Raw genomic sequence first — 9,420 nt, forward strand, 5'->3', positions numbered from 1 at the left:
TTCAAAAGATCAATACTAGGAGGAAATTCTTCCCTGTGAGGGTGGTGCCCAGGTTGCCCGGAGAAGCTGTGGCTGTCCCTGGATCCCTGGAAGTGTCCAAGGCCAGGTTGGAGAAACCTGGGATACTGGAAAGTGTCTCTGCCCACAGCAGGGGGTGGAAACGGATGAGCTTTAAGGTCCCTTCCAACCCAAACCATTCTGTGATTATATGACTCTATGAAAACATCCATGGCAAGATTTAGCAAAGAAATGGATTGGAGAGAGTGGGAGTCAGGGAAGGCAGACAGGAGAGCAACTCCAAATGATGTTCCACAGTACCAGTGGAGGAGTTAGAGGGACAGTGTGGTTAGCCTGAACAGGGTGAAAGGTTTTCTCTAAACAAAGGGGGGCTCCCTGGCTCTCTGACATCACACTGGAACCCAAAGGTCTCCTACTTTAGTTGCCAGCACATCCAAGGTTTGGTCCAGCCTTAGTCCAAGGGACTCATAGCTTGTGGTGGAGAAGAGACTCCAGGGCACAGAAAGAGCTGCCCACAGACATATGATTTTGCCTGGAGACAAAGGACATCCTCATCCAGAGTAATCTCCCCATGCATGGGACCTCCTGTGGCAGGGCAGGGCTCCAGCCTGGATTGAGGAGATTTCCATTTTCCTTTTGCCCCTCCCTGAAAGATTCATCTCAAGCATCTCCAGCTCCAACAAAGAGCAAAACCTGTCTGTTGTCACTCCAGAAAACAACAGCATGTGCCCTTCCCAAACCCAGTCACACAGCAAAGGCAAATACCACAATCCTCTCATCAGCACCCATCCCTCATCCAAGGAGAAAAGCTGTTCCATGCAGGTACATCACATCTTTACATTCCTAATCAATTACTATAGATAACCTATAGATGTAGCTGGCCAGCCGACCTGCATGCCTGCAGCAGAGCCTCCTCTTGCTCAGCTGATGAAGGACCTGACCTGGAGGGGGCTAGACAGTGACCTTTGGATGTGGGAAAGGAGGAGAAAAGCCCCCAGGAAGGTGGGAAAGGAATTACCTTGGCAATGGACTCTGAGGAAGACCCACAGCACAAGATCAAAGTGATGGAGACACCCGAGATGGGGGAGCAGGAGAGGACATCCCTGAGCATGGAGCATAGCAAAGGGAAGGAAGATTTAGCCCTCTGGGTCATCTCAGTCACCTGGGTGTCCCCCGGGACATGAGTCACCAGACACTCATCAGCCACCTCAGCCACCCAAGGCACCACGAGCCCCGGGGCCGGTGTGATGTGGGGAGCCCTGGGGAAGCACTGAAAGGCTGCACAGAGCCACCAGCCTCGGGGTGCACTGTCTGAACGTTTGCATATTTGAAACCACATAAAACCACCCCCTAATACCAACAAAAATAGCTTAAGAGCAAAAGAGAAACACAACTGCAAATATACCGGGGGTGCACAGCCCACACCAAACCCACCGCGGTTCCCATCCCCAGGAGCTCTGGGTGGAGCACGAGAAGAGGCAGAGGATGGGAGGGAAAAGGTGTAGCCAGTGCAGCAGAAAAATGGTTTGTGGGTTGTTTGGGGTTTTTTTATAAACCACACCTGCACATCGTCCACCCATTGGTCCCCCTCCAGACTCATCCACACACCAGTTGCAAGCTGCTTCCCAACAAGGACCAACTTTGTCAAGAAAAAGAACAGAGCCCAAGGCAAAATTAGCTTTTTGTCTCCCAAACAGGCAATTATCTCTTGCAAAACTGTGCAAGTCTAAAATGCAGGAGAAGCACCATTAAGCTTCACTAAAATGGTGCCTTTAAAGTACAAACTGTTGCATCACGTGCAAATAATGCGGGGGTGTTGCAGTTGTGGAAAACTGGGAGTACTTTTTATTTTATAGTTTTCAGGCATACCAGACTCCAACCAAGACGACCCAAAAAAATCACAACTACAGCTGTTACACACAGCACCGTGTTTTTAGATTATTTTAGAGGAGGTAAAATGATCTGCTTCTCCGTTCCTCCTGAAGACCCACAGATAGTTCCTTCCAGTATTTAAAGGGAGCTTATAAAAAAAGATGGGAAGTGACTTTTTACATGGGCATGTAGTGATAGGACAAGCAAGAAGTGTTTTAAGCTAAGTGGGGAAACTCAGATTAGATGTTACAAAGAAATTCTTGGCTGTGAGGGTGGTGAGGCCCTGGCACAGGTTGCCCAGAGAAGCTGTGGCTGCCCCTGGATCCCTGGAAGTGTCCAAGGCCAGGTTGGATGGGGCTTGGAGCAACCTGGGACACTGGAAGGTGTCCCTGCCCATGGCAGGGGGTAGGATGAGATGATCTGTAAGGTCCTTTCCAACCCAAACCATTCTATAAAAGACATGAAAAACGGCATCAAAGAAATAACACAAACTGTGCTGCAGGAGCCCATACATACATGTACAGATGAATGTGCTGAAATGGGAAACCCAAGTTGCATCAAGATCGCAAAAAATGAGGTTAATATTAACACTCTCTTCTTCATATTTTGAGGAGGAACCCTAAAATTAGTTATTTCTAACCCGACAATTACTTTACATGTTGATGTTTGTTTAGTGAAGTTATTATTCTGGGTCACTTTAAATTTAAAACCCGAGCCCAGTAAATTCATGTATCATCCTATTAATTACACGTTATCAAAGGATTCATTTTGTAGCCTTGTCATTTGAAACAGTGATTGGTAAAAGAAACCATGTTCCTTTTCTCCTGCTTCCAATTTAACATGGCAACTCTACACCTCTCAACAGGCCGACCAAGAAGTGTTTATCTTCTTGTACAGAAAACAAACAACTCTGAAATAGAATATCAGAGATCAATTTAATCAATTCAGGGTATCATCCGATGCCTGCTCCACAGCAATCATGGAATCACAGAATCATAGAATATCCTTGGTTGGAAGGGACCCGCAAGGGTCACTGAAGTCCAGCTCCTGGTCCTGCCTGGTGCTATTGGATTGGAGAGAGGACCAAGGGTCCCGACATCAAGATCCAGCACCCAGAAGAAACTCCAAGGTGCAAACATCAGAAAAAAAAAGGGGCAGTTTGTAAAGGCAAGGCTGACAAGTGAAGCACTTGCAGCAGACAGCAACGCAGTAACAGCACTGCCCACAAATCTCCGCTGAGCAACTTCAGCGACTATCAACAGTCATGTTTCTCTTCTCCCCTGTTCAACTGGCAATCAAGATGCCTGAGAGCGACAACGAATACCCCAAATATTTTATCTCACATCTTCCAGACTCTAACCTCAAGCTCATTGCTGAGCTAGCGGAGGTCACCACGCTCCTGCCCACCCTCTTCTTGGTTTTACTTTGATCGTGTGTTCCACCACAGAGCAAGGCAACCTAAAAATAAATGCCCCAGAGGGATTTATATTTCAAAGTTGCCAATGGCTTCTTGCTCGTGTCCCTGTGCCAAGGTACAACATGCTCCACACAAGGGCTCATCTTCGTTGCAGTCATGGAGTTCATCGCCTGCCAATTAGCTCGAGGTCCATACATTTGCTAATGCTGATTTGGTTACTTCCATCAGATTTGATCAGCCATGCAAATCTCCAGGTCTTACGCTAGACAAAGCCTGGGGAAAGGAGAAGGCTGGAGCCAACAAATGCATAAAAATGTGATTTCTTTATTAAAATGAAAAAAAAAAAAAAAAGAAGGCAAGAAGTAAACTTTTCTGGTCCCTCTCCAACTCCTCCTCTGCTGCGTGTTCTTAAACGTGATGCAATGAGAACACTCTGATAGTGTTTGAAAGGCTCCTGCCACCAGGAACAGAGACCAAGAGGTCCCACAGGGCAAAGGCCACCTTGCAGACTGGTAGATCTTGTGTGCACTAGACAGAAAATCTGCAAGGAGTAGCAACGACAGGTTGGGAGGCACCACTTTTCTCAGTCTGTAACCTGTAAGGCTGCTTAGGACTTAAGAGTGACCAGCAGATCAAGGGAGGTGGTTTTCCCCCTCTTCTCTGCTCTGGTGAGACCCCCATGCAGAGCTGCCTCCAGCCCCGGGGAATAACAGCACAAGGACATGGAGCTGCTGGAGAGAGTCCAGAGGAGGCCACGGAGATGCTCCAAGGGCTGGAGCCCCTCTGCTCTGGAGCCAGGCTGGGAGAGCTGGGGGTGTTCACCTGGAGAAGAGAAGGCTCCAGGGAGAGCTGAGAGCCCCTTGCACTGCCTAAAGGGGCTCCAGGAGAGCTGGAGAGGGACTGGGGACAAGGGATGGAGGGACAACAGCCTGGAGGACAAGGAGAAATGGCTTGAAACTGACAGAGAGCAGGATTAGATGGGAAGGAATTGCCATCTGTGAGAGTGGTGAGGCCCTGGCACAGGTTTCCCAGAGAAGCTGTGGTTGCCCCATCCCTGGAAGTGTCCAAGGCCAGGTTGGACAGGGGTTGGAGCAACCTGGTCTAGAGGAAGGTGTCCCTACAGGGGGCTTGGAATGAGATGAGCTTTAAGGTCCCTTCCAATCCAAACCCTCCTTTGAGTTTCTAGAGCATCGTGCACCCCACAACCCAAAAGGACCCATGTCTCTCTTGAGGCTGCTTGGCTGGCAGAGGCAAAAACTTTCAGGTAAGCCACAGAACTGATGGTTTTACCCACTGGAAGACATAAAATGTCCACATCATGTTCATATGGGTGTCCTGTCAAGTTTTCAATAGAGTTCATCCTATTTGTGGACCCAAATTTTCCCTGCAGCTCCAAGTGGAAGTAGTAATTCTGCGTTTCAGATCCTGAACCATGGTGTAGCTTTGTTATTAAACAGCTGACAACTGCCTTGAAGCCTGGGAGCAGCATTTTATGTGCATGTGAGAGTTTACAGAACATTTGGGTGTCATTTCTGATGAATGGCCCTGCATAAATGTTAGAGCTCCAACCCGCTGCTCTTGCAAATACTATTTCTCTTTTTCTTATTTATTTGTATTGCAGTAATTCATTCAGGTGCCAGCCATGACTGAGGCCATGCCATCAATAAGCAGCCTGACAGGAGCAGCAAGAGACAGCACCAGGTCCACAGACCACACAGGAGGACAGGAAGCACGGTGGCTTGTGTTGGTGGGGAAGGGATGTAGAGCCAGATGATGTCCCCAAATCCCATGGAAAACCCCAGCAAAACGCACAGAAAGAGAGCTCTGATCGACAGAGCACCCACCTAAGTGACAAACCAGAAGAGAACCACAAAAGCCCCACCTTAGGCAGAATAAGGGGTCTCAGACAGACCTTTCATATGGAGATGACCTGGACCATGACAAGAGCAGGTCAAGGTCAGCAGGTCAGGCCTCTGCAAAGCGAGTCCCAGATCACAGACCTACAGAAGAGTTTAGGCTGGAAAAGCCCTCCAAGATCATCCCAACCAGCTGTTCCCCCAGCACTGCCAAGGCCACCACTAACCCATCTCCCCAAGTGCCACATCCACACGGCTTTTAAATTGCTCCAGGCATTGGGACTCCACCACTGCCCTGGGCAGCCTGTGCTAACATCAGACAACCTTTTCTGCGAAGAAATTTTCACCAATATCCAACCTAAACCTCTCCTCATGCAACTTGAGGCTGTTTCCTCTTGTCCCGGCTGTGACAGCCTCTCTACCTGCCCTGGAGACCTGCTTCCCTGCAGGAGCAAGAAGCACGTGCTCCAGTGCTAGACCAGCAGGATGAGATGCCATCCCATATCTCTCCTCTGCTCCGTAAGTCCCCCAAGGCAGCATGCCAGCCCTGCTGCTGGTGTGCAATGCAGAAGCAGTGGCTGGACTTGCAACACCCCCGCTCTGGTTCTGGCAAGGCGTGGACCTGCACCCTCCTTTGTGAAGACGGCACCACGTCCAGAGGCAGGTGGACGTGGTCCACCGGCCCCTCTGGGGATGTGGAATAACCCCACACCCGTGGCCAGGCGCTGTGTCACCTCCTCTACCTGTGCCAGATGTTCATCCCACTGCACGAAGGACTGTGTGGTGTGGACAACCACCATGGCCGTGGGTGACAGCTGATGAAGTGTCACCAGGATGGGCTGGACTTCCAAGCCACGAAGGTCTGCCAATATCCTCGTCCTGCTCCCTGGGAATTGCACCCCAACCTGCAACAGCAGCAGGTTGTCCTTGCCTCGTCCTTGCCACCTGGACAGACAGTGTCATCCCACCCTTTGAAGTCTTTCCTCTGAGCCCTGCTCTTGGAGCAACTCCCTTGGAGCTATTGGAGAACCCCTGGAGAGGGAAACCAGCAGCCTGACAAGCCCCACTGCTCCCCACCCGCCTGCTCCTTCCTCCTTCCAAAAAAAAACCCCTTTCAGACCAACCAGCTTAGCTAAATAAGGTAAATAAGCCAAGGCATCTCCTCCCAGTGACAAGAATGGAGAACTGAGATCTCATTAAATAAATGAAACAGATTCATGAGAAGAGGGAGTGTCTTTTTCTTTGAGCTGGTCATGGTGAGATTAAAGGCAAAGCACGACCCGGATCCCTTTTCATAGGGTTGCTGTAAAACGAGTGGCACAGACCCAGCAGAGCTTAAAATACATGGCAGGTCACACCCTTCCCTCCAAACACACCTGAGATTTCTTTTTCCCTCCTCTCTTTTTCTCTCCCACATCCTCTCTAGAAAAGCCAAACTTCATTCATTACGGAACCAAACTATTTCCTTTTTTATTCTAATATTTCCTTTTTTTTTTTTTACAGGCGACCATCTGGGAGTGGGGAGTGGAAAGGAAGCCCTGGAGCTTTTCAGACACAATAAATAAATTAAAAAAAAAAAAAAGTATGATTAAAACCAAAAAGCATAAACAAACAAACCATGTAACCCAGAATAATGACTTCGGGGAAAAGCGCCAAAAAAATTGTATAAGCTTCTGGAGCGTGGCAAGAGAAGAGAACAGAGAGTCCTCGCTGCTGAGGAGAGTGTGCAGCTGCAGTGGGACAGGGCATGGGATTGCAGGGATGCCCTGGGCAAGCCAGGAAGGAGGAGGGTTTCACTTGGATTGGCTGCCTAAACATGTCTTCAGGCACCTGATTCTGGTAACTGCAAAGCCCTGGCCCAGGTACACTCAGGCCTTTTTCATAAGGCATAATTGCCCCTCTGCTCCACCCTGGTGAGACCCCTCCTGGAGTCCTGTGTCAAGTTCTTGGTTCTTCAACACAAGAAGGACCTGGAGCGAGTCCAGAGGAGGCCACGGAGATGCTCCAAGGGCTGGAGCCCCTCTGCTCTGGAGCCAGTCTGGGAGAGCTGGGGGTGCTCACCTGAAGAAGAGAAGGATCCAGGGAGACCTGAGAGCCCCTTCCAGGGCCTAAAGGGGCTCCAGGAGAGCTGGAGAGGGACTTGGGACACAGGCCTGGAGGGAGAGGACGGGGGAACAGCTTCCCACTGCCAGAGGGCAGGGATAGATGGGATATTGGGAAGGAATTGTTGTCTGTGAGGGTGGGGAGGCCCTGGCACAGGCTGCCCAGAGAAGCTGTGGCTGCCCCTGGATCCCTGGAAGTGTTGAAGGCCAGGTTGGATGGGGCTTGGAGCAACATGGTATAGTGGAAGTTGTCCCTGCCCATGGCAGGGGGGTTGGACAGGATCCACCAGGATTGGTCCCAGGGGCTGCCCCAACCCATGTGCAGGACCTTGCACTTGGCCTTGCTGAACTTGGGCCCACTTTCCAAGCTTGTCCAGGTCCCTCCGGATGGAATCCGATCCCTCAGGCACGTCAACTGCACTCAGCTCAGTGTCATCTGCAGCCACAAACCCCTCTGAGCCATTCTTGTTCTACAGCTTCATCATTTTCGGCAGCAGCAGCATGCAATATTCTGCAGGGATGACAAAGTGGGGGCACACGGGGTGGACAGCTATACCCAGAGCCAAGCTGATGCTCTTCTGAAAAACAGGGAGCACAGAGGGATGCACCTCTTGCTCCCGTCCTCAGAGGGAAGCATTTTGGGGGAGGCGCGTTTTGCACTTAAGGGTGTCCACCCTGAAGCAGCACCTTAAAAGTAACAGAGTGCCACATGAAAACTGTGGTGAGGAGGACAGGGAGGGTGTGCAGCGTCGAGACAGGGCAGCAGAAAATGGGGCAGCACAGGCAGCCACACTCCTAAGATACTGACACTGCAGCAGAGAAGATAAATGACTGGCCCAAGGCCACACAGCGAGGCAGTGTCCCCTCTACGTGACTTTCAATCCCTGCTCCAGCACAGGATTGCTAAGGGATCCTTCAACAAAATGTTATATTGGCTTCGAAATCATGAGATTTATTTTTTTTACACCCATACACACTCACACGCATAAATGTACTTTTTTTTTTTCCCCCGGCTTCTTTCTTTCTCCTCCATGAGGACACATTCAGAACCTCTCTTAAAAACCAGAAGAAGTGAAAACTTCCTATTCCCCCATCAAAGAAGAACTCATAGGGGTTAACTTGACTCCAGGAGCTGGGGCTTCCCATGGAGAAGGATGCTGCCAACAGTCCCACCTGGCGAATCAGTGCCTATATTTACAATTGCATGCTCTGAGACACTGCAAATATTTCCTAGAAGCTGTAAACCCCATCCCAACAATTGCAAGGGGAGCGGGGATAAATTAGCTGAAGCCTGTCACTCGGTGAAGTCATGCTGGAGGAGATCCATCCAGGTAATCCATCTTTCTGCTGTGTTATACAATGACACAGTAATGGTCAGCCAAGAGGGATTTCTTTAGGAAAACTCAACTGTTACTAAAATGGTAAGTTAATACCGAGCAAGAACTCAGCCATCATTAGACTGAAGGGTAGGCACAACAGGGAATAAAATATTACAGTCCCCATTCAAATATTTTTATTTACCAGAGCAGGAATAAATAGACCTATCTGCAGGCTGTGAAGAGAGGGGGTTGGGATTAAAAGAAAAGAAAAAAAAAAACAAAAAACCTGCACACATCGATTCCATCTTTGCCATTTCTCCTAATAAACAGCCTGGCATGGCTGTGCTGTTGGGCAGCTGGGGTGGAGGAAGGCATGCTGCCCAGCTCTCACAGGGACACGGGACACAAATCCGAGCTCAGGCTCGATCCCTTTTGTGTTGATTTAAAAAAAAAAAAAAAATCTAAGAAGAAAGGAAGAAAGCAAGAAAAGTTATGTGGCTAATAAAGGGCTCTATTGTGCCATCAATTTTTTAAGCTTTAATGATTTCGGGAGGAAGTTCAGCTCAGCAATCAATAGCGCAATATGGGCAGGAGGGCTCGGAGGAAATTCAGCGCCGGAGCTGCGGGAAGGGCTGGTGGAAAGGGGGGGGTGGTTCAGAGGAGGGGGGTTTCCCTTGCTCAGGGCAGAGGGACCCCTGTCCTGCACAGATCCCCGTCCTGTTCAGCCGGCACGGTGCGAGCTCCCCCTCCTGCCACGCAGAGCGTGTGGCCAGGGGACAGCGGGGAAATTTGGGGATGCCAAGGCTGCTGCCATGGGGAGGGAGGTGGCGAAGTGC

The sequence above is a fragment of the Neopelma chrysocephalum genome, unplaced genomic scaffold (assembly GCF_003984885.1).
Source record: "Neopelma chrysocephalum unplaced genomic scaffold, ASM398488v2 Primary Assembly neopelma1_97116, whole genome shotgun sequence".
NCBI classification, from domain to species: domain Eukaryota; kingdom Metazoa; phylum Chordata; class Aves; order Passeriformes; family Pipridae; genus Neopelma; species Neopelma chrysocephalum.